The following is a 24,490-nucleotide window of genomic DNA, read 5'->3' as shown; positions in this document are numbered from 1 at the left end:
ACTTTTTAATATGCTGTCTAGATTTGTCACAGCTTTCCTTCCAAGGAGCAAGCATCTTCTGATTTCATGACTGCAGTCAGGGTCCACAGTGTTTTTGGAGCCCAAGAAAATAAAATCTATTACGTTTCCATTTTCCCCCTTCTATTTACCATGAAGTGATGAGATCAGATGCCATGATCTTAGTTTTTGAATGCTGAGTTTTAAGCCAGCTTTTTCACTCTCCTCTTTTATCCTCATCAAGAAGCTCTTTAGTTCCTCTTCACCTTCTGCCATTAAAGTAATATCATCTGCATATGTGAGGTTATTTATATTTCTCCTGGCAATCTTGATTCCAACTTGTGATTCATTTAGCCCTTCATTCTGCATCACGTACTACTCTGCATAGAAGTTAAAAAAACAGAGTGACAATATATAGCCTTGTCATACTCCTTTCCCAATTTGGAACCAATCCATTGTTCCATCTCCGGTTCTAACTGTTGCATCTTGGCTTGCATACAAGTTTCTCAGAAGACAGATAAGGTGTTGTGGTGTTCCCATCTGTTTAAGAATTTTCCACAGTTTGTTGTGATCCACATAGGGAAAGACTTTAGCATAGTCAATGAAGCAAAAGTAGATGTTTTTCTGGAATTCCCTTGCTCTCTCCATGATCCAAGGAATGCTGACAATTTGATCCATGCTTCCTCTGCCTTTTCTAAATCCAGATTGTTTATCTGGAAGTTCTCAGTTCGTATACTGTTGAAGCCTAGCTTGAAGGATTTTGAGCATTACCCTGCTAGCATGTGAAATGAGCACAACTATATATGCAGAGTACATCATGAGAAACCCTGGGCTGGAAGAAGCACAAGCTGGAATCAAGATTGCTGGGAGAAATATCAATAACGTCAGATATGCAGATACCACCCTAAGGCAGAAAGTGAAGAAGAACTAAAGAGCCTCTTGATGAAAGTGAAAGAGGAGAGTGAAAAAGTTGGCTTGAAGCTCAACATTCAGAAAACGAAGATCATGGCATCTGGTCCCATCACTTCATGACAAATAGATGGGGAAACAGTGAAAACAGTGTCAGACTTTATCTTTCTGGACTCCAAAATCGCTGCAGATGGTGATTGCAGCCATGAAATTAAAAGACGTTTACTCCTTGGAAGGAAAGTTATGACCAACCTAGATAGCATATTCAAAAGCAGAGACATTACTTTGCCAACAAAGGTCCATCTAGTCAAGGTGATGGTTTTTCCAGTGGTCGTGTATGGATGTGAGAGTTGGACTGTGAAGAAAGCTAAGCACCAAAGAATTGATGCTTTTGAACTGTGGTGTTGGAGAAGACTCTTGAGAGTCCCTTGGACTGCAAGGAGATCCAACCAGTCCATTCTGAAGGAGATCAGCCCTGGGATTTCTTTGGAAGGACTGATGCTGAGGCTGAAACTCCAATACTTTGGCCACCTCATGCAAAGAGTTGACTCATTGGAAAAGACCCTGATGCTGGGAAGGATTGGGGGCAGGAGGAGAAGGGGACAACAGAGGATGAGATGGCTGGATGGCATCAATGACTCGATGGACATGAGTTTGAGTGAACTCCAGGAGTTGGTGATGGACAGGGAGGCCTGGCATGCTGCGATTCATGGGGTCGCAAAGAGTTGGACATGACTGAGCGACTGAACTGAACTGAAGATCTTTAGTATAGTTCTATGTATTCTTGCTACCTCTTCTTAATCTCTTCCACTTCTGTTAGGTCCCTACAGAACCTGTCCTTTATCATGCCCATCCTTGCTTGAAATGTTCCCTTGATATTTCCAATTTTCTTCAAGAGATATCTAATCATTCCCATTCTGTTGTTTCTATTTCTTTGCATTGTTCATTGAAGAAGGCCTTCTTATCTCTCCTTCCTATTCTTTGGAACTCTGCATTCACTTGGATATATCTTTCCCTTTCTCCTTTGCCTTTTGCTTCTCTTCTTTCCTCAGCTATTTGTAAAGCTTCCTCAGACAACCACTTTGCCTTCTTGCATTTCTTTTTCTCTGGGATGGTTTTGGTCACTCTCACCTGTAAAGTGTTACAAACCTCCATCCATAGTTCTTCAGGCACTCTGTCTGCCAGATCTAATCCCATGAATCTATTCATCACCTCCACTGGATAATCATAAGGGATTTGATTTAGGTCATACCTGAATGGCCTAGTGGTTTTCCCTGCCTTCTTCAGTTTAAGCCTGAATTTTGCAATAAGGAGCTCATGATCTGAGCCAAGTCAGCTCCAGGTCTTGTTTTTGCTGACTGTATACATCTTCTCCATCTTTGACTTCAAGGAACATAATCAGTCTGATTTTGGTATTGACCATCTGGTGATGTCCATGTGTAGAATCTTCTCTTTGAGTTGTTGGAAAAGGGTGTTTGCTATGACCGGCATGTTCTTTTGAGAAAGCTCTGTTAGCCTTTGCCTTGCTTCATTTTGTACTTCAAGGTCAACTTGCATGTAATTCCAGATGTGTCTTGAATTCCTACTTTTGCATTCCAATCCCCTATGATGAAAAGGACATCTTTTTTTGGTGTTAGTTCTAGAAGGTGTAGCTTTTTATAGAACTCATTAACTTCAGCTTCTTCAGCATCAATTGTTGGGGCATAGACTTGGATTACTGTGGTATTGAATGGTTTGCCTTGGAAATGAATTGAGATCATTCTGTCATTTTTGAAGTTACACCCGAGTACTCCTATTTGGACTCTTTTGTTGAGTATGAGGGCTACTCCATTTCTTCTAAGGGATTCTTGCTCACAGTAGTAGATACCATGGTCATCTGAATTAAATTCACCCATTCCTGTCCATTTTAGTTCACTGATTCCTATGATGTAGATGTTCATGCTTGCCATCTCCTGCTTGACCACATCCAGTTTACCTTGATTCATGGACCTAATATTCCAGGTTCCTATGTAATATTGTTCTTTACAGCATCAGTCTTTACTTTCACCATCAGACACATCCACAACTGAGTGTCATTTCCACGTTGGCCCAGCCACTTCATTCTTTCTGGAGCTATTAGTAATTGCCCTCCGCTTCTCCAGTAGCATGTTGGACATCTTTCCATCTGCGGGGGGCTCATCTTCCGGTGTCATATATTTTTGCCTTTTCATAGTGTCTATGGGGTTCTTCAGGCAAGAATACTGAAGTACCTCCATTGCCTCCTCCAGTGGGCCATATTTTGTCAGAACTTTTCACTATGACCTGTCCATTTTGCATGGCCCTGTACAGCATGACTCATAACTCATCGAGTTATGCAAGTGCCCCCCTACACCACAAGGCTATGATCCATGAAGGCAATTGAATACGTACTTTGTGTATAATACAGTTCTAAACTGAAAGTTCTAAATCCTCATCATGAAAGATGAGGATAAGGTCCTGCCCTCAAAGACTTTATGTTCCAGTGATAAAACTTATACATAATATAGTTTAAAAACCCAGTGTCATATAAACAGATGAATCAAAAGAGTGGTATGGATACCAAGAGTTAAAAGTTCAAGGCAGGGTAATGAGGGATGGGGGAGGATGCTAAAGCAGTGAGCTGGGTGCAGGGGGCTTCCAGGGAGATGGGAAATTTAATATAGGTCTTGAAGAGGAGGAAGCTAGCCACCAGAGTATGTATTTAGTTTAACCCTACTTGCCTAAAAATGAAATGAACAAAACTACAAGTGTATTAAATGCAAATAGAAATTTTTGGAAGTATACAAGCAAACTGGGAGGATGGAGTGCCATCAGCAGGAGATAGGGGAGGGGAAGGAAGGGCTAGAGTTCATAGGAGCTTGCAGTTTCTGCTGTACACACACTTCTATATTGTTCAAATATTTTCCTAAAGAAGAGGTAGTCGTGCATTAGTTTGTTTAAATAAAATACACAAAGTTTACACAAAGAATTGTAGAGCAAAAGGAAGAAGCTATTCCAGGTGAGAAGAAGAGCTTGAGTCAATTCCTGAGGGTGGAGAAACACAGGGTCCATTTGGGGAGCAGTGCCTAGACAAGTGGGACCAGGACAGCAGGGAGGGAGTAGGATCATAGACTGGAGCCAGTGGAGAAAGGCTACGAATGCGAGACCTAGGAGTGTGAACCTTACACCTTTGACCAGAAGCAAAAGAACCTTTGAAGCATTTGGTTTGGGGTTCATTAATAGAGCTGTGGGGCTCCCCAGGTGGGTCAGTAATAAAGAATTCACCTGCCAATGCAGAAGACACAGGAGATGCAGGCTTGATCCCTGGGTTGGGAAGATTCCCTGGAGGAGGAAATGGCAGCCCACACAGAGTGGCAAACCACAAAGAGTCAGCATGAGTACACACAATACAGCTGTGCAAGGATTAATTTAACAGTGACCATACTTAATGAGGGCTTCCCTGGTGGCTCAGACGGTAAAGCGTCTGTCTGCAATGCAGGAGACCTGGGTTCGATCCCTGGTTTGGGAAGATCCCCTGGAGAAGGAAATGGCAGCCCACTCCAGTATTCTTGCCTGGAAAATCCCATGAACGGTGGAGGTCCATGGGGTCATAAACAGTCGGACACGATGAAGAGAAGGGAAGAAGAAGATACTTAATGACCCACAAAGTTATGCGTGAGTGCTGAGTTGCTTAAGAAAGTGAAATCGCTCAGTCGTGTCCAACTCTTTGCTACCCTGTGGAGTATATAGCCCACCAGGCTCCTCTGTCCATGGGATTTTCCAGGCAAGAATACTGGAAAATCTTGTTGCCATTTCCTTCATCCAGGGGATCTTCCCAACCCAGGGATCGAACCCAGCTCTCCCAGATGCTTTAAACTCTGAGCTGCTTAAGTCATGTTCAACTCTTTGAAACCCTATGGACCACAGTCCACCAGGCTCCTCTGTCCATGGGATTCTCCAGGCAAGAATACTGGAATGGATTGCCATTTCTTCCTCCAGGGGATCTTCCCAACCCAGGGATCGAACCTGAGTCTCTTACATCTCCTGCATTGGCAAGTAGATTCTTTACCACTTGCACCACAGACCCAGAAAGTTAGATAGTATGAATTCAGGTCTGCTATCCTGCTCACCGTGCTGCTGCTGCTAAGTCACTTCAGTCGTGTCTGACTCTGTGCGACCCCATAGACGGCAGCCCACCGTGAATGTCCATAAAAATTTCTCTTACAGTAACTGCAGCTAGAAAGGCTCTGACTTTCACAAACCTAATGTTAGACTTTTCAAGAACCACTGAAAGATAGAAATGCTGTCAAATGCAATTGGGGAGCAGCCACTTATACTTGATCCACAGTACTAATTTCACCATAAATCTTTGTGTAATGTTTGACATCTATGATGAATAATTAAAATGTCTGAGGGAGATTTCAATCCCTAGCATATAAGAAATGACTAAGTCAAATTTGTAAAATTCCAGTGAAAATTACTTGATTTTAAAAATGAAAGTCAGATGTATTCCATGATATGGTATTTAGTTAGTTTGTCCTTTCTTTGGGTGAATTGGCAAAATCAATATTTTCTTTAGGCATGTGATTATAATTATAATACTATTCAAACACTATATATGTATACATTATGTTTTATTCATACACACACACACACAAACGTATCCATACAACAGACACAGTATTGCCAAAATCTGTAGCTACCTAGGAGTGGGGAAGAAACTAACCTACAAGCCAATCTTTAAGGAAACATTAAATCTAATATGAGGAAAAATACTGTTTCTAGTTGAAGCTTGAGTCATGCATTGTGACTCATTTTAGAGGATTGGATTCTGGGTGAGATGAATTTCTTTATTGACCAATAAATGGAAGAGAGAGACATCAGAGACTAGAATGATGATATGAGTTAGGTTTGTAAAAACATGGTCTTCATCTACTGTAAATTATCTTGTAACCAGAAGTGATGTTTGAAGAAGAAACTGACAAATTTAGTTTTCTCAGTCTTCACTTTCCTCCCTTTTCAAACTTTAAAGACTTTTAATCCCCCATCTTTCCCCTCACCATCACCACCCCACTCAGTCTGTCCTTTTTCAGAGAGGCAGATGGCATTCTTAATAGACAAAATTGAGTTTCCCTGCCTGATGAAGGGAAAAACAAGCACGAGGGGACAAGAAAGATCCAAAAAGCTTTATTAATTACGTGGAAAGAACGATTCCTGATTTCATATGTGGTTGCATTTTCCTCAGAACCCATTCTCCGGTTTTCTTAATCCTTCTTTATCTTTTAAAATTACTCTGTGGCCTTTCTTCCCATCACGAGGATAAGGGCAGCTCAAGGTATCTGACCTCCATGTGTTGGGTACAGGCAGGAATGCAAGATGAGCCTGTGCCTTATAAGATTAGATAGACTCATACAAATTTTAGGAAGATAATTTTTAGAATAAAAAAAATCCTAACAAAAGATCTTCTAGAACAAAAAGAGAATCTTCTCATCATGTTAATGTAGTTCTTAACACTGATTTTATCAATTTAATCCAGTAAATGTGTACTACTATCTGCCAAGTTGAATTTTTTAAACTGCATGTAGCCCTGATAGAATTGTGTTAATCAACAGGGTTACAGAAAGAGTAGAGAATCTCAGCCTCTAGTACAATTCAAACAGAGGAAGTCTGTTCTCTGCCTTTCTCTCCTCTGTTTCCATTTCTCTCTGATTTCCTCCCCAGTCTGTCTTCTTCCCTGAAAGACAGGCACCCTATATGTATCTTCATCTGGGAATGAATGCATTGTTTGAATTGTATCTAAGTCTGAAACTCCATAGTTGAAAAAAATTTCTTCCTGAGTTTGATGTTCTCTTACACATGGAAAGAAGATGGAGCTTCTGTGAATAACAACAGCTTAAGCAAAGGCTGAGAAAGGATGTTTATGAGTGCAGAGTTGGCGAGAAGGTCATTCTAAGTAGAAAAAATGAGAGCTGATTTCGTAATCACACAAAACCTTTTTTCAAGAGAGGAAGGAGTGGGGATTGGTGAACAATTGATATGCTAAGATAATGCTGAGAGAAATTAGAGTTAGGAAATATTCTGGACTGAAAAATTAACTACCTTCAGTTTATATATTTGTACATCAACTTGTTTGAGACGAAACATAGAAAAATATGCAAAAACAGAAATACCACTCTGCTGACGCTATTACAGGTCCTGCAAAATAAAGGAACAAATACCCCATTCATTTCCAGTTGACATCAGGTAGTTTATCAATGGTTTGTGACCTAAAATAAACTTATTATCTTCAGTTCAGTTTTGCTTTCCATCTCAGTTCGGGAATAAAACTTTAATGTTTCTTATTTATATAATATTTTTCATAAAATTTAATTTTATTAAAAATATATAAACATTCAACACAGTTTATAACAAAAACTGTATTTACTTCCATGAAATAATTATTACAATATACAAATATATTTTTTCTGTTGTATTTATAATAGTTTTCCTATTTTCATATATTACTGTACTTGCTCATAAAAATTACCTTATCTTGACCTATTTTAAATTATTATACATATTTCAATATTTTACTTTTATGATTAAAAAATGTAATACTTTGTGAGCTTAAAAAAGCCGGGGCGAAACGAGATGCCAGTCCAGGTTCAATGCACGATACTGGATGCTTGGGGCTAGTGCACTGGGACGACCCAGAGGGATGGTATGGGGAGGGAGGAGGGAGGAGGGTTCAGGATGGGGAACACATGTATACCTGTGGTGGATTCATTTCGATATTTGGCAAAACTAATACAATTATGTAAAGTTTAAAAATAAAATAAAATTAATTAAAAAAAAAAAAGCCGGAGCTGGGGGAGCTTCCCTGGTGGCTTAGTCAGTTAAGAATCTGTCTGCAGGAGACTCAGGTTCAATCCCTGGGCTGGTAAGATCCCTGGAGAAGGACACGGCAACCCACTCCAGTATTCTTGCCTGGAGAATCCATGGACTGAGGAGCCTAGCAGGCTACAGCCGCTGGAGTAGCAAAGAGTCAGACATGACCGAGTGACTAACACTTTCACTTTCCCTTTTTCACTTAAAAAAAAAAAAAGATTGATATGTGTTTCTTCTTTTTTGTATCCAGCAGCTAAATTTAGAGGTTCTGCCTTATATCACAAACAATCCTTATTGGTACAAAAGTTTATATGTTGGGGGCCATAGATACTTCTTGTCCTTTAAGCCTTATTTAGGAAGTTTTTGTCAATTGTTTCCTTATGTCCCTCATATTAGCTTGCCAGCAATAAGCAAAAATAAAGCTGGGACTGTGTCAAAAAAATTCACTGGCCCACATTCATCCTTCTGCAGCAGAGTTTACTCAATTGTGTTCCCCATTCAGCTACTGTGCCCGCCAACGGAAACAGCTAGTTGTTGTCTGAAATGAAGAATAATTGGAAACATGGTGCCTGTTTCTCTTCCTGCAAGTAACAATTCATCCATTTAATATTCTTTGGTGCTCTTGAATTCCGTGCTAGACAGTGTTGTGTTCGCTGTTCAGTTGAAGCCAAAGGGAGAAATGTTAACCTTCTATCCTGCCCTGACCCTTCACTGGAAACTGACCAGTGACAGCCATCTGATGGCCTGGCACCCCTACCTTGAGTTAGTTACAAGCAGCACTAGCAGCTTTATGTAGCTAAATTGACATCAATCTGGAAAATGCTAGGCCAGAAGGGATCATAACAATTCTAGGAGATAACATTTCTAACTATTATGAGCCTTGTGTGTGTTAGTCGCTCAGTCGTGTCTGACTCTTTGTGACTCCATGGACTGTAGCCTGCCACCAGGCTCCTTACCCTATAGATAAAGACAGAAAGCCTAGAAAGGTGAAGTAACTTGCCCAAGGTCACTCTGCCAGCAAGCCGTAGAACAGACTGTCTGGTTTCATCAGCTTTCTTCTGCACCCTAACCACAATATGTTCTCGTCTTTTATGGCCAAATACATGATTGATTTTGAAAGTGTTCCATCCACATATAAAGAGATGGCATATTCTCTTTTTGTAAGGTAAAAATTTATACTATATACCAACCACACATATATAGTCATATATACGTGCTTGTATAACAAACGTAGATTATATCATTATAGTCCTCCATATTCTCATCTGTTTTGACTTCATATTATATCAACTATGACAACCATAGTAGTAGTTACCATCGAATTCTGCTTGTCTTTCTAGTAATTTTGATTTTTTAAAAACTTTTGTGCTATTTTTTAGTTCTCCATAGCTGACAACATATATATATATGTGTGTGTGCCTATTTCTGTTTGTATCTGTACCACAGGAAATTGAGCTGGCTGCATGTAAAATCATACCCAGATAATACTGGCTTAAATAAATAGAAATGTATTTTTCTCAAACATGAAAAATACCTGATAGTGAAAGAAGTCCAGGACTGGTAATGGGGCTCCATGGTCATTTCGAATGCAAGCTCTCTGTGTCTTTCTGCTCTACCACCTTTAGTAAGTGGTGTTTATCTCCAAGTCCTCATTGCAAGATAGTTCCTGCAGCTTCAGCCATAACATACATATTCCAGTCAGGAAGAGGAAAAAAAAAAGACAGAAAAGAATAACTTCCAGGCCCAACCCACTGACCTCTGCTTACAATGTATTGTCCATACTTAATTGTAAAAGAGGATGGAAGATAATCTGTTTGTATTGGAACACATGGCTGTGACAAATTAAAATGAGATTTGCTAGCAAGGGTGACAAGGAATGGGCCTAGGCATCTTGCATTCTCTGCCATAGTGCCTTTAATCATTCCATCCTCTTCTTCCTTTCTAATGCTTCTGGCCTTGAATTTGATATTAATATTGCCATTCATGTTTTTGGGCTTCCCTGGTGGCTCAGATGGTAAAAAATCTGCCTGCAATGCAGGAGATCCGCATTTGATCCTTGGGTCAAGAAGATTCCCTGGAGACGGGAATGGCTAACCCACTCCAATGTTCTTGCCTGGAAAACTCCATGGACAGAGGAGCCTGGCAGGCTACAGTCCATGGGGTCACAAAGAGCCCGACATGACTGAACAATGAACACTTTCACTTTCATGCTTTTGTAATTGCCTGTTTATTTTCAAACTTCGTTACTTTATTTGAAGTTAATTTCTTTTTTTTATGTGAATAGGTAATATATTATTTTTATTCATTGTTAGCATTTGTGTTTTTAAAATTCTTACAAACATGCTTTGCCTTTAAGGATTTGAAAACATTTCAGACCCAAGCATCTCTCTTTATGGTTATTCACTCTGTATTCTTGATGTATCCCCCATACCAAATTCTTGCTGGTGTTACAGCCACTTACATGAAAAATTACTCATTTTAAGCAGCAAGAGCTCTTTACTTTGACTCTTTATTTCCTTAAGAAATCTTAATGTACAGTGATTTGTAACATTAGTTTCATCACTTAGCTTTCTGGCAATTTGAGTTTTGGGGCTAGTATTTGGGCCACTATTCATATATGTTCTCTTTCTTGCTTAATTTTAAAATGTAAATAAAACAAACACATACAAAAAATTTCAAACAGTACCAAGAAATATAAAATAAAAAGTGTGAAGTTAATTTCTTATACATAGTTTAATTCTGTTTTCTGAGCCTAGTCTGAAAATTTTTTGAAAGGGAAAGGCAACTCAAATTTTTAGTGGTCACTAATATATTTATTTTTATTCATTCTTTTTTTATTTTTTTGCTTATTATACTTCACTGTTGTTTCCTCCCCAACCCACTTTGTTTTCCTTAGGTTTACTGGCTTGATCCTTTTTAAAAAGCTTTTTCAGGGACTTCTCTAGTGGTCCAATGGTTAAGACTCTGTGTTTCCACGGCAGGGAGCACAGATTTGATTCCAGTTCAGAAAACTAAGATCCTGCGTGCTGCATGGTGACAAAGCTTCTCCCCCCTTGTTAAGTTCAAAGTTTTCCTATGACGTGCTTACTTCTCTTAAATAAATAAATGCGTATTTCTGACTGAGTAACCGGTATCCCTGTATCTCAGAGATTCATCGTGAATATAATGAGGAAGAAATGTAATTTCTTTCTTCCATAGTGAAGTAAGGTCATTGGCACCAAACACTAATTAAGGAAGTTTGTTTTCCTCATTCCCTTCAATATCACCTGTAGACAGCAATGAACTCTTAAGCAGAGCTGGAGATGAGCCCAGTTTTGACTAAGCACCATTCCTGTGCGCAGCACTTTCCAGATTCCTATCAGAGTGTAACTATTGAAGCAAAAAGGAAAGCTGTTATCCTGGATTCTAAAAGTCCACACGGAATGAATTATGATAAGTATCCATCCTTACATTTCTCTGAGTCTCTCCTGGATGCAAAACAAGGTACCATGGGTGATAAAGCAAACAACGAGTAACACTGCAGTCCACTTTGTGGCTTGCTGTCCTCATTGTATTTGTTTTAAAAAGTTTAAATTTTTTTTTCAATGGAAGGCTTGAGTTCTACAAAGTTTGTGGTAGTTCTATGAAGAACTTGCCTGTAAAATTTAGGTTACTTGGTGAAATTATTAAACCATTTTTGGATAACTTTTATGTTTACATATATTACATAAATATATTACTTCTGAAAGGAACCTTTTTTTCCCCTCATCTGGCTCCAAGTTATACCTTCCACTTCATACCACAGCAGTATACTTGTTCCCAAGAGCAGTCAAGGATCCTGAAATTGAACAAATGGTACATGTTACCATCTAGGCAGAAATTTTGCTGTTTTTACCATGGGAACAATATAAAAGAAGAAATCAAAGTTTTGTTAAACCCATATAACTTCTACACAACTTCATCATTCTAATTTATGTCTTTTTTAAAAAAATATTATTATTTTAGGATTCCTATGGGTATGATGTGGCTACAAATGTGTATATGGTTTGATAAATCTTAGAATAACAATTTTATATGGCAAACTATTTGTACTCTACAAAATTTTATTTATACATACAATCAAATAAATATACCTGTTACATATAAGAAGGCTCGGTCCCCAGTAGCTCAGCTGGTAAATAATCTGCCTGCAATGCAGGAGACCCCAGTTCTATCCCTGGGTTGGGAAGATCTGCTGGAAAAGGGAATGGCTACCCACTCCAGTATTCTTGGGTTTCCCTGGTGGCACAGCTGGTAAAGAATCTGCCTGCAATGCCGGAGACCTGGGTTCAATTCCTGGGTCAGGATGATCCCCTGGAGAAGGGAACGGCTACCCACTCCAGTATTCTTGCCTGGAGAATTCCATGGGGACTACAGCACATGGGGTCTCAGGGATCGCAAAGAGTCAGATATAGACTGAGCAACTTTCACTTTCAGGTATAAGAAACTCTCCACCTTGAAACATTTGGGTTACAATATTTGTCCCTCTCTGTCCCTTTATTATCAAGAATGGAGTGACCCCTTATTTTGCCACTCATTATATAATAAAGTAATGCTCAAAATTCTCCAAGCCAGGTTTCAGCAATACGTGAACCGTGAACTTCCAGATGTTCAAGCTGGTTTTAGAAAAGGCAGAGGAACCAGAGATCCAATTGCCAACATCCACTGGATCATTGAAAAAGCAAGAGAGTTCCAGAAAAACATCTATTTCTGCTTTATTGACTATGCCAAAGCCTTTGACTGTGTGGATCACAATAAACTGTGGAAAATTCTGAAAGAGATGGGGATACCAAACCACCTGATCTGCCTCTTGAGAAACCTATGCAGGTCAGGAAGCAACAGTTAGAACTGGACATGGAACAACAGACTGGTTCCAAATAGGAAAAGGAGTATGTCAAGGCTGTATATTGTCACCTGCTTATTTAACTTCTGTGCAGAGTACATCATGAGAAACGCTGGGCTAGAAGAAGCACAAGCTGGAATCAAGATTGCCGGGAAAAATATCAATAACCTCAGATATGCAGATGACACCACCCTTATGGCAGAAAGTGAAGAGGAACTAAAAAGCCTCTTGATGAAAGTGAAAGAGGAGAATGAACAAGTTGGCTTAAAGCTCAAGATTCAGAAAACCAAGATCATGGCATCTGGTCCCATCACTTCATGGGAAATAGATAGGGAAATAGTGGAAACTGTCAGACTTTATTTTTGGGGGCTCCAAAATCACTGCAGATGGTGACTGCAGCCATGAAATTAAAAGACGCTTACTCCTTGGAAGGAAAGTTATGACCAACCTAGATAGCATATTCAAAAGCAGAGACATATTCAAAAGCAGAGACCTTTGCCAACAAAGGTCCGTCTAGTCAAGGCTATGGTTTTTCCAATGGTCATGTATGGATGTGAGAGTTGGACTGTGAAGAAAGCTGAGCACCGAAGAATTGATGCTTTGAATTGTGGTGTTGGAGAAGACTCTTGAGAGTCCCTTGGGCTGCAAGGAGATCCAACCAGTCCATCCTAAAGGAGATCAGTCCTGGGTGTTCATTGGAAGGACTGATACTGAAGCTGAAACTGCAGTACTTTGGCCACCTCATGAGAAGAGTTGACTCATTGGAAAAGTCTCTGATGCTGGGAGGGATTGGGGGTGGGACGGGAAGGGGACGACAGAGGATGAGATGGCTGGATGACATCACCGACTCGATAGATGAGTTTGAGTGAACTCCGGGAGTTGGTGATGGACAGGGAGGCCTGGCGTGCTGCGATTCATGGGGTCGCAAAGAGGTGGACACGACTGAGCAACTGAACTGAACTGATATAATAATGGAGCAAAAAGACAAAAGTTTCAGTTCTGTTGTTGGAAGTGCTTCCTTCCTATCATCACTATTTCCTACATTTTAGGCAAAGGGAGCAGGCATGGTGTCATAGGAAGTGAATAATTAATAGATTAATACATTTAAAATCTACCACTTCTTCCTCTTCTTAAGTATTTTTCCTCTGGTATTGACTATGGATGAGGCTGGCCTCACTTCATCCCTGGGAAGTGAGAGAGACTTGAGAGAGAAAAATGCCTGAGGAAAATTAAAATTGTTTAATAAACATATATATGTAAAATAAATATACATGAATAAGCACTTATTATTTTGAACATTAAAATTTATTGGCATATAATGTGAGTTTAATGGTTACTAATGTTGAGTGAACGGCTTACAGGATTGACCACATATTGAAGCTGAATGTTGGGTTCATAAGAATGGAAGTTGGGTGCATTCTTACTCTTCTTTCTACATTTGGGTATGTTTGAAACTTTCCATAATAAAAAGTTTTGAAAAGACAATAAATGAGGTCTTAGGAAACTATTCTAGATTGGTTTATTCTGCAAAAGAGTCCTCTTTTTGTGCCCCATTATAAGTGCATCTTAAATATTTTCATCAATGAAGTTCAAAGCTAGTTTGGATTCAGTATGTCAATGAAATGCTTCAACCCTGTTTATAAGTCCTTCAGTTGACACTCTATAATTGAACCTGGAAAAAAATAGGCTCAGATGAATTTCATGAATTAATTGAAGATAATAAAATTTTTAAATTTCAGTAAGAGATGGCACTTATTACCAGGAACAAGTCATCAGTTCTCTAGTTATTTTTACTTTCATTTTATTTGGATCCACATATTAGATGGGGAGTCAGAAATCTATATAAGCTAATCCCTAGAACATACAACTTACTTTGTGTCTTAGTATCCCCATTTCATTCTCCAGTTAAATGAGAAGAAACCCTGTAACTAACCTTTTTATCTTCCAGAATCATTTAAGAAATAACCATGTTTAAAAGATTTTTCTAATGTATTGAATAGAATTCTGTAGAATTCTATTACTACAGAGAGATTGTCTCCTCTGCTAAGAACAAGTAGAAAATAAAGACTAAATGAATGAATAATTCTAAAAATTTGTTTCATAGTGTCATTTCTTTGTGAAATTTCTCATACGAGGTGTTACATTTTTCATTTTCTTCTCATATGGTTTGGACTTCGAGCAATGATCTGCTGCTCCTATGTATCAAGTATACTCTGGAATATAGAAATATACATAATCCTTGCCTTGGGTACAATGTGAGTGAGCTGATAAAGCATAAGAAAGGCTTTGAAACCCTAGTGAGTTACAAATGTATTGATATCTAGGAACCCTGTGTGATAGGTGGGACCATGATATGCTTTGTGACTTTATTTGGTTGGTTTGCTTAAATTTCAATCAAATTTGAAGGTAACTATGCAGTGAAATGCTCTAAGGGACATTTCACACAGTTTCAGGAAGATGTGGAGTGGCTTTGCCACTCAGATGAAATTAAATCCTGAGAAACTCCAATACTTTGGCTACCTCATGCGAAGAGTTGACTCATTGGAAAAGACTCTGATGTTGGGAGGGATTGGGGGCAGGAGGAGAAGGGGACAACAGAGGATGAGATGGCTGGATGGCATCACCGACTCAATGGACATGAGTTTGGGTGAACTCCGGGAGTTGGTGATGGACAGGGAAGCCTGGCGTGCTGCGATTCATGGGGTCGCAAAGAGTGGGACACGACTGAACGACTGAACTGAACTGAAGTGAAAGGAACAGAGTAAAGAGGGGAAGGGAAGACAATACCTTATCATTAAAAATCAATCAGATACTTACTGAGTGCCTCTTCTGAAGATTTCTTACATTTCAGTAGCTAGCAAATCTTGCTTTACAAAATTTACATATGTTATCTTATTTGATCCTCCCAACAAACTGGTAAGGTAAGTGGGGCAATCTTAGGAGAAGGAAATTGCATCTCAGAGGGTTCTGTGGTTCCTGTAGCCCTTATCCCCAGTGGAAGGGTGCAGGAACAGAGACGCTACCCAGGTCTCCAGACACAATCCTGGGGTCATTTTCCTTTGACTGCTAGTCTTGCACTCCTCCATTTTATGCTGGTCCTGCAGAGGATTCAAAAGAAGTAAAGACATTATCCCTGCCTTCAGTGACTTTATGATCGAGATTGGGAAATTGCAAGTTTTACATAATGAAATATGTAAAAAAAAGCAGAAAACTAAATGTTAAATTATATGAAGTGAGGTATAAATACAGTAATGTCCAAATTCTTTTCATTAGAAAAATAAGGTGCTATAAATTCTACCCAAACCCAGAAAAACATGTTTGGTCACAAAGAGTCAGACACAACTGAGCACGCGCACGCACACACACACACACACACACACACACACACACACTGGTCAACCGGATGTTTCTCGAGTCTCCCAGTTTTTCCTGGAAAAGTCCCGTAATTAATTCCTGACTGGGAAGAAAGCCTGTAGAGGAGAAATGGGTAGAGAATATCTTCTCGCACCTTGTCAAGTACTTGTGGGCACAGTCTTGCAGGGGTCCGCGGCATCACACGGTTGCTTGTAAGAGCCAGTTCCTGAACTGCCGGATTCTTTCAGGCCTCTGTTGTGCCTCAGACTGAGAACTGGAGGCTTGTGAGAGCTAGTCCTGGCACATCTTTGTAGGCCCTCTACTCCATCAGTGGAGGCCACCAGAACACTGCTTCCTTGCCTCTTTGTATTACCTAACTGCAAAGGGAGTAAGGGGGGAGAGTCCAGTATTTCGAAGAAACTTTTTGGAGACAAGAGAAGGGGCACATTTGTTCTACATTCAGATGGACCAGGGACTTCCAGAATCTTCAGGGACTCTGTGATCACTTTTCTTTTCTTTTTTTAAAAAAATTATTTGTTTCTTTGTTTTTGGCTGCACTGGGCTTTTGTTGCTTTCCTTTGGTTTGCGACGAGCAGGGGCTACTCCTTGTTGCAGCACACGGACTTAGTTGTCCTGAGGCATGTGGGATATTCCCGGACCGGGGATTGAACCCATGTCTCCTGCATTAGCAGGCAGATTCTTAAACGCTGGGCCACCAGGGAAGTCTCTCACTTTTATTTTCTAGTGCCATGAAATGAAAAGATGCTTACTCCTTGGAAGGAAAGTTATGACCAACCTAGATAGCATATTCAAGAGCAGAGACATTACTTTGCCAACAAAGGTCTGTCTAGTCAAGGCTATGGTTTTTCCAGTGGTCATGTATGGATGTGAGAGTTGGACTGTGAAGAAGGCTGAGTGCCGAAGAATTGATGCTTTTGAACTGTGGTGTTGGAGAAGACTCTTGAGAGTCCCTTGGACTGCAAGGAGATCCAACCAGTCCATTCTGAAGGAGATCAGCCCTGGGATTTCTTTGGAAGGAATGATGCTAAAGCTGAAACTCCAGTACTTTGGCCACCTCATGCAAAGAGTTGACTCATTGGAAAAGACTCTGATGCTGGGAGGGATTGGGGTCAGGAGGAGAAGGGGACGACAGAGGATGAGATGGCTGGATGGCATCACTGACTCGATGGACATGAGTCTGAGTGAACTCTGGGAGCTGGTGATGGACAGGGAGGCCTGGCCTGCTGCGATTCATGGGGTCGCAAAGAGTCGGACACGACTGAGCTACTGAACTGAACTGAACTGAATGTTCAAATCTAAAACTTTCCAAACCTATGTCTGCTTCAAAAGCAAAACTCTCTTGGAAATACCTATTCGTTCTTTTTCGGCAGAGCAAGCCTGTTCTCAGAAGTGGCTGCAGGCCAGTTTGTGTCTTTGTCTTCCCCACTGAGGGGTATATTGCCTAGGAGGCCCCATGGGGACTTCCAGAGTCATCAGTGAGTGACTGGCAACCATCCTGTTGCCTACACATGGCCAGCCAGGTTCACCAGCATGCTGGACATGCCTCTATAGGCTTCTTCAAAAATGCTCATTGGCTTAAGTGTTGATTTGAGTGGGCCAGTGTAGATGGATCTGCTTTATAATTAATCCTACTTGCCACCAGGAAAGTCAAAACAGCAGTCACATGCTGGCAGAGCTGTACTGGGGTCATCCCTCAGGCATCAAGGCATGTCCACTCAAGAGCAGGGGAAAGCAGTGGGAGAAATGTTTGGGATTCAGTATCCACTGGAATGTTATGTGGGTAAATGTGAGGGTGCGCTTAAGAGACACCCATCCACAACTTCAATAACACTGGTCACTTACACTGAGCACCTGAGGGCAAATGTGAACACAGTTCTGACTCCTAGGTTAAAGCTTATAACTGCTACCACAGCGCCACCTGTATCATCAAAGATGTGTCCTTTGAATTACTTTTCCAGGAGTGACAATGGATTTATGGTGAGTCATGCAAGCTTTCATTTCATCCAGTGATTGTGAACATGGACCCTGAAACCAGCTCTGTCATGTACTAGCTGTGTGACCTTGGGCAAGTTACTTAAAAATTCTCCATGACTCCAATTCCCCATATATGAAATGGTGGTAATTACACTGCTGCTACTGCTGCTAAGTCGCTTCAGTCGTGTCCGACTCTGTGCGACCCCATAGACGGCAGCCCACCAGGCTCCCCCGTCCCTGGGATTCTCCAGGCAAGAACAATGGAGTGGGTTGCCATTTCCTTCTCCAATGCATGAAAGTGAAAAGTGAAAGTGAAGTCGCTCAGTCGTGTCCGACTCTTAGTGACCCCATGGACTGCAGCCTACCAGGCTCCTCCATCCATGGGATTTTCCAGGCAAGAGTACTGGAGTGGGGTGCCCTTGCTAGCCACCCCATAAGTTATTATAAAAATTAAAGGAGTTTAGACATGTAAAGAGCTTAGAACATTGCCTGGCCCATATTAGGTACTGCATAAGTATTAGCTATTTTCATTCATTCATTCACCTAATATTAATTTAAAATCTCTGCTCTGGACACTGCTAGGTGTTGAGAAAAAAGAAATAAGGCACAGTGTGCCTTCAGAGGGCTTCTACTCTATAGTATTTGGGTTTTTTTTTTTTTAGTCACTGAATTGTGTCTGCTTCTTTTGTGACTCCATGGACTATAGCCCACCAGGCTCTTCGGTCCATGGGATTTCCCAGGCAAGAATACTGGAGTAGGTTGCCATTTCCTTCTCCAACATTATAGTATAAGCTTGTGTTTTATTTATCTTTTTTTGCCTAGCACAAGCATTGTGAGGTACTCAATATATGTTTTTGAATGCATGATTGGATTCGAGAAATAGGCAGGTTTACCACTAACTTCAATTAAATGACTACATTTAACAGTGTCTAGCACATAGTTAGTCCTTGGTACTGTATAAGCATTGCTAACTATTTTAATGATTAATTTAGTAGGCTAAATGCTGAGACTGAATGTGCAGACTAGAGGCTGAGGGTGAGGCGGTGGAGGTGCACTCAGGGAAGTCTTCCAAGAGGCAGTATCATTGAGCTGAGTTTTGATCAGAGAGTGGGCGTTAGCCAGTAAGAGAAGAGGGCTAAGTGTGTTCCAGGCAGAAGGAACATTGTGTGCAGAGCTAGAGAGGCGTGAAATAGCACAATACATTCAGGGAGCTCCAAGTAGGCAAGTACAACTGGGGCCCCATCCTCACTGTGACATACAGCCGTGCATTTGTTAAATGAGTATTTGAGATTACAGGCTGGGAAACGAAACAAAACAAATGAGACATTGCTTGTGTCACCCTGGCCTTTAGCATTAAGTAAATAACCAGTTATGGACTAAGTGGCTATGGAATTTTAAGTTGTTCAGTATTGTCCTTGCCCTGGTACAAACGCTTTTAGTGTATACAGCTTTACTTTATAGTCAGCTCCTTCTTGTCTTCTGAGAGAGGAAATAAAGTCACTTAATTTATTGTTTTTTCAAAGTAATTGAGGTAAATTACAATAAAGTTGATGGGATCATGGTATAGGTGAAGATGTTTTTGCATAGTAACATAGGTTGCCCTAGATCATGAGTTAGCAAACTGTGGCCTGAGGGCCAAATCCTATCCACTGCCTGTTTCTATAATTAAGCCCTTTTGGAAAAGGGCCATGCCCATTTGTTTACATGTAGTCTAGAGCTGCCTCAGTGCTACAATGGCAGAGTTGAGTCGTTGTGACCCAGACTGTACGGTCTGCAAAGCAGGTCCCTCCACTTCCATTATCAGGTAGTTTTAAAATTCAGTTCAGTTCAGTTCAGTCACTCAGTCGTGTCCAACTCTTTGCGACCCCATGAATCGCAGCACGCCAGGCCTCCCTGTCCATTACCAACTCCCAGAGTTCACTCAGACTCATGTTCATCGAGTCAGTGATGCCATCCAGCCATCTCATCCTCTGTCGTCCCCTTCTCCTCCTGCCCTGAGTCCCTCCCAGCACCAGGGTCTTTTCCAATGAGTCAACTCTTCGCATGAGGTGGCCAAAGTACTGGAGTTTCAGCTTCAGCATCATTCCTTCCAAAGAAATCCCAGGGCTGATCTCCTTCAGAATGGACTGGTTGGATCTCCTTGCAGTCCAAGGGACCCTCAAGAGTCTTCTCCAACACTACAGTTCAAAAGCATCAATTCTTCGGTGCTCAGCTTTCTTCACAGTCCAACTCTCACATCCATACATGACCACTGGAAAAACCATAGCCTTGACTAGATGGACCTTTGTTGGCAAAGTAATGTCTCTGCTTTTGAATATGCTATCTAGGTTGGTCATAACTTTCCTTCCAAGGAGTAAGAGTCTTTTAATTTCATGGCTGCAGTCACCATCTGCAGTGATTTTGGAGCCCCAAAAAATAAAGTCTGACACTGTTTCCACTGTTTCCCCATCTATTTCTCATGAAGTGATGGGACCAGATGCCATGATGTTAGTTTTCCAAATGTTGAGCTTTAAGCCAACTTTTTAATTTGTTTTAAATTTTTTTAAGTTTTAAAATTGGTCACTGTCAAAGGCAACATTGCTATCTAGGGACGTGGATGTGCCTGAAAAAGTGGAATAAATAGTCTTTTAAAAACTCACTATCCATGTGTTGATTCTTTTAAAAGTATTGCTAGTATATCTTCATTATTACCAAACTTGCCGTAATTACTTAACTTGCGTTTTCTGGCTCTTTACAGAAAATGTTTGTCAATCCTGCTCTGGAGCCCTCTCTTCTAATCTGATAAATAAAAACCACCTAAATATTTAAAACACAGGATTGACTTGGTTTTAGAACCAACATGGCAGATAATTGTTGATTTTTAAAATTTGCTATCAAAGAGAAAGAAGATTGCAAATACATTAGCCATAAGGAGTACAATAAACATGAACCCTTTATGGCTAACAAATGAATGAACATAGATTCTGTGACTGGCCTTCCAATTTGACTCTAAGCTTCCTGGTAGTGAGGAAGAAAAAAAAAGTAGAATTGGTTATCTGTATTGGTTACTTATTGTTTCATAACTTATTGCTTAAAAATTAGTGGCTTAAAATAGCCACCATTTATTATTTCTCATGAGACTGTGAGTTGGCTGAATGAGTCCTGTTAATCTAGTGTGGGCCTGGCTGATCTTGGTGGGCTTGTTCATGCATTTGTGGTCAGCTGGTGTTAGCTCTGGACTGGCTGGTCTGGGATGGCCTCAGCTAGGAAGGGTCCTCTCTCCCCCTCAGGAGCTCTCACCTTCCAGCAGACTAACTGAGGCTTGTTCATGTAGCAGTGGCATTTTCTAAGAAAGAAAGAAATTAGTACTGCACATTTGAGCTTAGGCTAGGAACTGGCACATTATAATTGGCATTGTTTGCCAGTAGTCAAAACAAGTCAGCCAGCCCAGATTCAGGGAGTGGGGAAATAGTCTTAACTCTTGAAGGGAGGGACTGCAAAATCACATTGCAAGGGCAGGTAAACAGTGGGGAGAGAACTGGGGCCATGATTGAAATCAAACAGCATCTAAACCTGCATGTACTCCAGCCATAAATTAAAAAACAAAGTCATCTCTGAGGTCTAAAGTGAAAAGGAGTATTCATCATATGTCTATTCAGCCCCACCCACAGATATGAATCATCATATCATTGTCTTTTACTAAGAGGACCAATGTCTTCTTGCTAATGACAAATGCAGAGGAGTGGAAAGAAGCCTGTCAGAAATGTGGCATGTACTATATGAGACCTAGGCCTATATTAAAATACCATCTTGATAAATTCCACCAAGGAATCAGACTTGGGTTTAGTAAAGGGATGCTTCCCTGGTGGCTCAGATGGTAAAGAATCCACCTGCAATGAGGGAGATCTGGGTTCGATCCTTGGGTTGGGAAGATCCCTTGGAGGAGGGCATGGCAACCCACTCCAGTATCTTTGCCTGGAAAATCCCCATGGACAGGAGATCTAGTGGGCTACAGTCCATGCGGTCACAAAAGGTCAGATACGACTGAGCGACTTTTACTCACTTAATAAGGTGATAGGGAAAATTGTTATCACAGAAGTAACCAATGGCTAAATCAAATGTTAGTCCTTGAGACTACAGACCTACAGTACTCTTGCCAACCATTCTTACTTCCCTCCACTTCCACGATCAGGTAGTTTTAAAATTGGTCACTGTCAAAGGCAACATTGCTATCTACGGACATGGATGTGACTGAAAAGGTGGAATAAATAGTGTTTTAAAAACCTCACTATCCATGTGTTGGTTTTTAAAAAAGTATTGCTAGTATATCTTCATTATTACCAAACTTGCCTTAATAAATAATGTTAAATATAAATAGCAACAATAGTGTCAGGAATCCTTTGTAACTGTTCTTTTCCGGGTACCATGTGTTGTTCCTTAGTCTATTGCTCCTTAGTCTATTCAGAATCTACTTGTAATACCCCAAAACTCTGGGGAGGGTGGAGGAAAGACATTAAAAACAAAAAAACAAAACTCCCAAACCCGTTCAGACAAAGCCACACAACCTGGGTTTGGGAATATTCTCTCTGGCCTAGAGCCAGTCAGGGTGTTTGGCCTTGTTCACAAGAAGCTGACATCTTCACGTGTGGCCTTCTGGGGAGCTGCCACCATCAGACTTCTGCTGTAGCAGCAGTAGTGCATGGGGAGGAACATGACAGAATTTAGGGAACTATTAGATGCCTGTTGGCTCAGATATCAGGAGCAGCTGTGAAGGGAAATCTATTTCAACTTAGATCCAGTGAAAAAGAACTGAGCTGTTATTATCGAAGTGGTGGGGATGAAACTTTGAGCATACTTGAAGATGACCAATCTCTGGGAGGGTCTGAGGGAGGTAAGTCTGTCTCGAGAAGGACAGATGAAGCTTTCAAAATTTGGTGTGCAGAAAGTCAGAAGTTAACCTTGGGCAGGTCACAGAAAAGTTAAGTGATATATAAAATATCTGGCAGAGTCTTAAAAGAGTAGACTTCAACAAATGTTGGTTCCTTTCTTTTGTGTCTCCCATCCACCTTAGAGATTTCTTAAAAAACAAAAGACCTGCCAGCCAGCTGCCATTGGAAAGATGTCAAACAAGATAAGTTGCTGATAGGTGATTAACAATCAACAAAATTCACACTCAAGTGGATGGAGCAGGGCATGTCACCTTTCCTACCCGTCTCCTCATCGCAGCCGGGAGGCAGCACAAAGACATCCCTTCCTTCCTGCAGAGGAAGTGTGTGTGTTCTCTCAGACCTACCTTGGCATTCCTTGATGTCTTAGAGAAGCAGATGACCCCGGCTGAGCAAGACAGTCAGCAGAACAGCAGCCCTTGATGCTGCTTGGAAATTTCCATTCTTTGCTTGCAGCTCTGAAAAAAAAAAAAAAAAAAATCTGAAGAGCCCAGTAGCTGGGAAATTTCCACAATGGAAAATTTTAACATATTCTTTAGCTCTAAACTATGCAGGTTTATAGAGACAATTTTTTTTCTTTTGGTAATTTCCTTCTTTAACAATAATTTATGAACATGGTAACACTACAGCTGTGGGAACAGGGAGGGCAAGATGACTTGGAGAGGAATGGGTATGGTTTTGCTAGTGGGGAGGCTGTGCTTTGCCACGTTTGACTACCTGACCATAGAAATGCAGATTACTATCAATGCAATTACCAGTGGGTCTGAGACCCACTGGTTGGGAACTCATCCAGATAGGGATAGTTTGCTCAGGAGCACTGCAGAGAAATCTGTTTAGAGACTGAAAGTGGAAAGTGAATGGCTATAACTGGAATAGGAGATGGTGGGTCCTGTTGCTGAAAAGAGCAATCTCAGGCAGATCTCTTTGACCACTGTTTCTTGAACCTAAATGTGCATATAAACCACCTGCTGCTGCTGCTGCTGCTAAGTCGCTTTAGTCGTGTCCGACCCTGTGCAACCCCATAGACGGCAGCCCACCAGGCTCCCCCGTCCCTGGGATTCTCCAGGCAAGAACACTGGAGTGGGTTGCCATTTCCTTCTCCAATGCATGAAAGTGAAAACTGAAAGTGAAGTCGCTTAGTCGTGTCTGACTCTTCGCGACCCCATGGACTGCAGCCCACCAGGGTCCTCCGTCCATGGGATTTTCCAGGCAAGAGTACTGGAGTGGGGTGCCATTGCCTTCTCCAATGAACCACCTAGATATCTCATTAAGTTGTAGATTCTGATGCAGTAGATCTGGGATGGGGCCTGGGACTCTGGTTCTAAATGGTTCCAAGGTGATGCTGTGGCTACCCTTCAGTGGTGCCCTTTTAAGGACTATTCTGTGAATGGCCAGACCAGAGAAAACATGTCCTCTTCATTGTGAGGCCAGCTGTCCTCCCATAGCAAAACACAGTCAAAGGACAGCTGGAAGTGAGCTCCCTTGGGGTTATTTTCTCAGATTACAGAACTGTGGTCTAAGAGAAGAACTGAATGTCTTCTGGAAAAGATACTTCATGCAACTCTGGATACAATGGATCTTTTGA

At 41.0% G+C, this 24,490-nt stretch overlaps 1 protein-coding gene and 1 long non-coding RNA gene across 3 annotated transcripts in view; one reads left to right on the top strand and one right to left on the bottom strand.

Annotated features, from left to right (window-relative positions):
- MKLN1 (muskelin 1) overlaps nt 1-24,490 on the top strand; it is a 380,366-nt gene that overhangs the window by 48,883 nt on the left and 306,993 nt on the right. The gene's annotated exons all lie outside the window — the stretch shown is intronic.
- LOC113891206 lies at nt 15,357-23,368 on the bottom strand. The gene is made up of 3 exons (XR_003510694.1): nt 23,253-23,368; nt 16,140-16,362; nt 15,357-15,729 (listed from the first exon to the last, which is right to left on the bottom strand). It is a non-coding gene; the product is annotated as an uncharacterized LOC113891206 (long non-coding RNA).

Source organism: Bos indicus x Bos taurus, chromosome 4 (assembly GCF_003369695.1).
Source record: "Bos indicus x Bos taurus breed Angus x Brahman F1 hybrid chromosome 4, Bos_hybrid_MaternalHap_v2.0, whole genome shotgun sequence".
Classification (NCBI taxonomy): Eukaryota; Metazoa; Chordata; class Mammalia; order Artiodactyla; family Bovidae; genus Bos; species Bos indicus x Bos taurus.
Note: the sequence above shows the minus strand (reverse complement) of the source record. Positions and strands in the feature narration are given on the sequence as shown.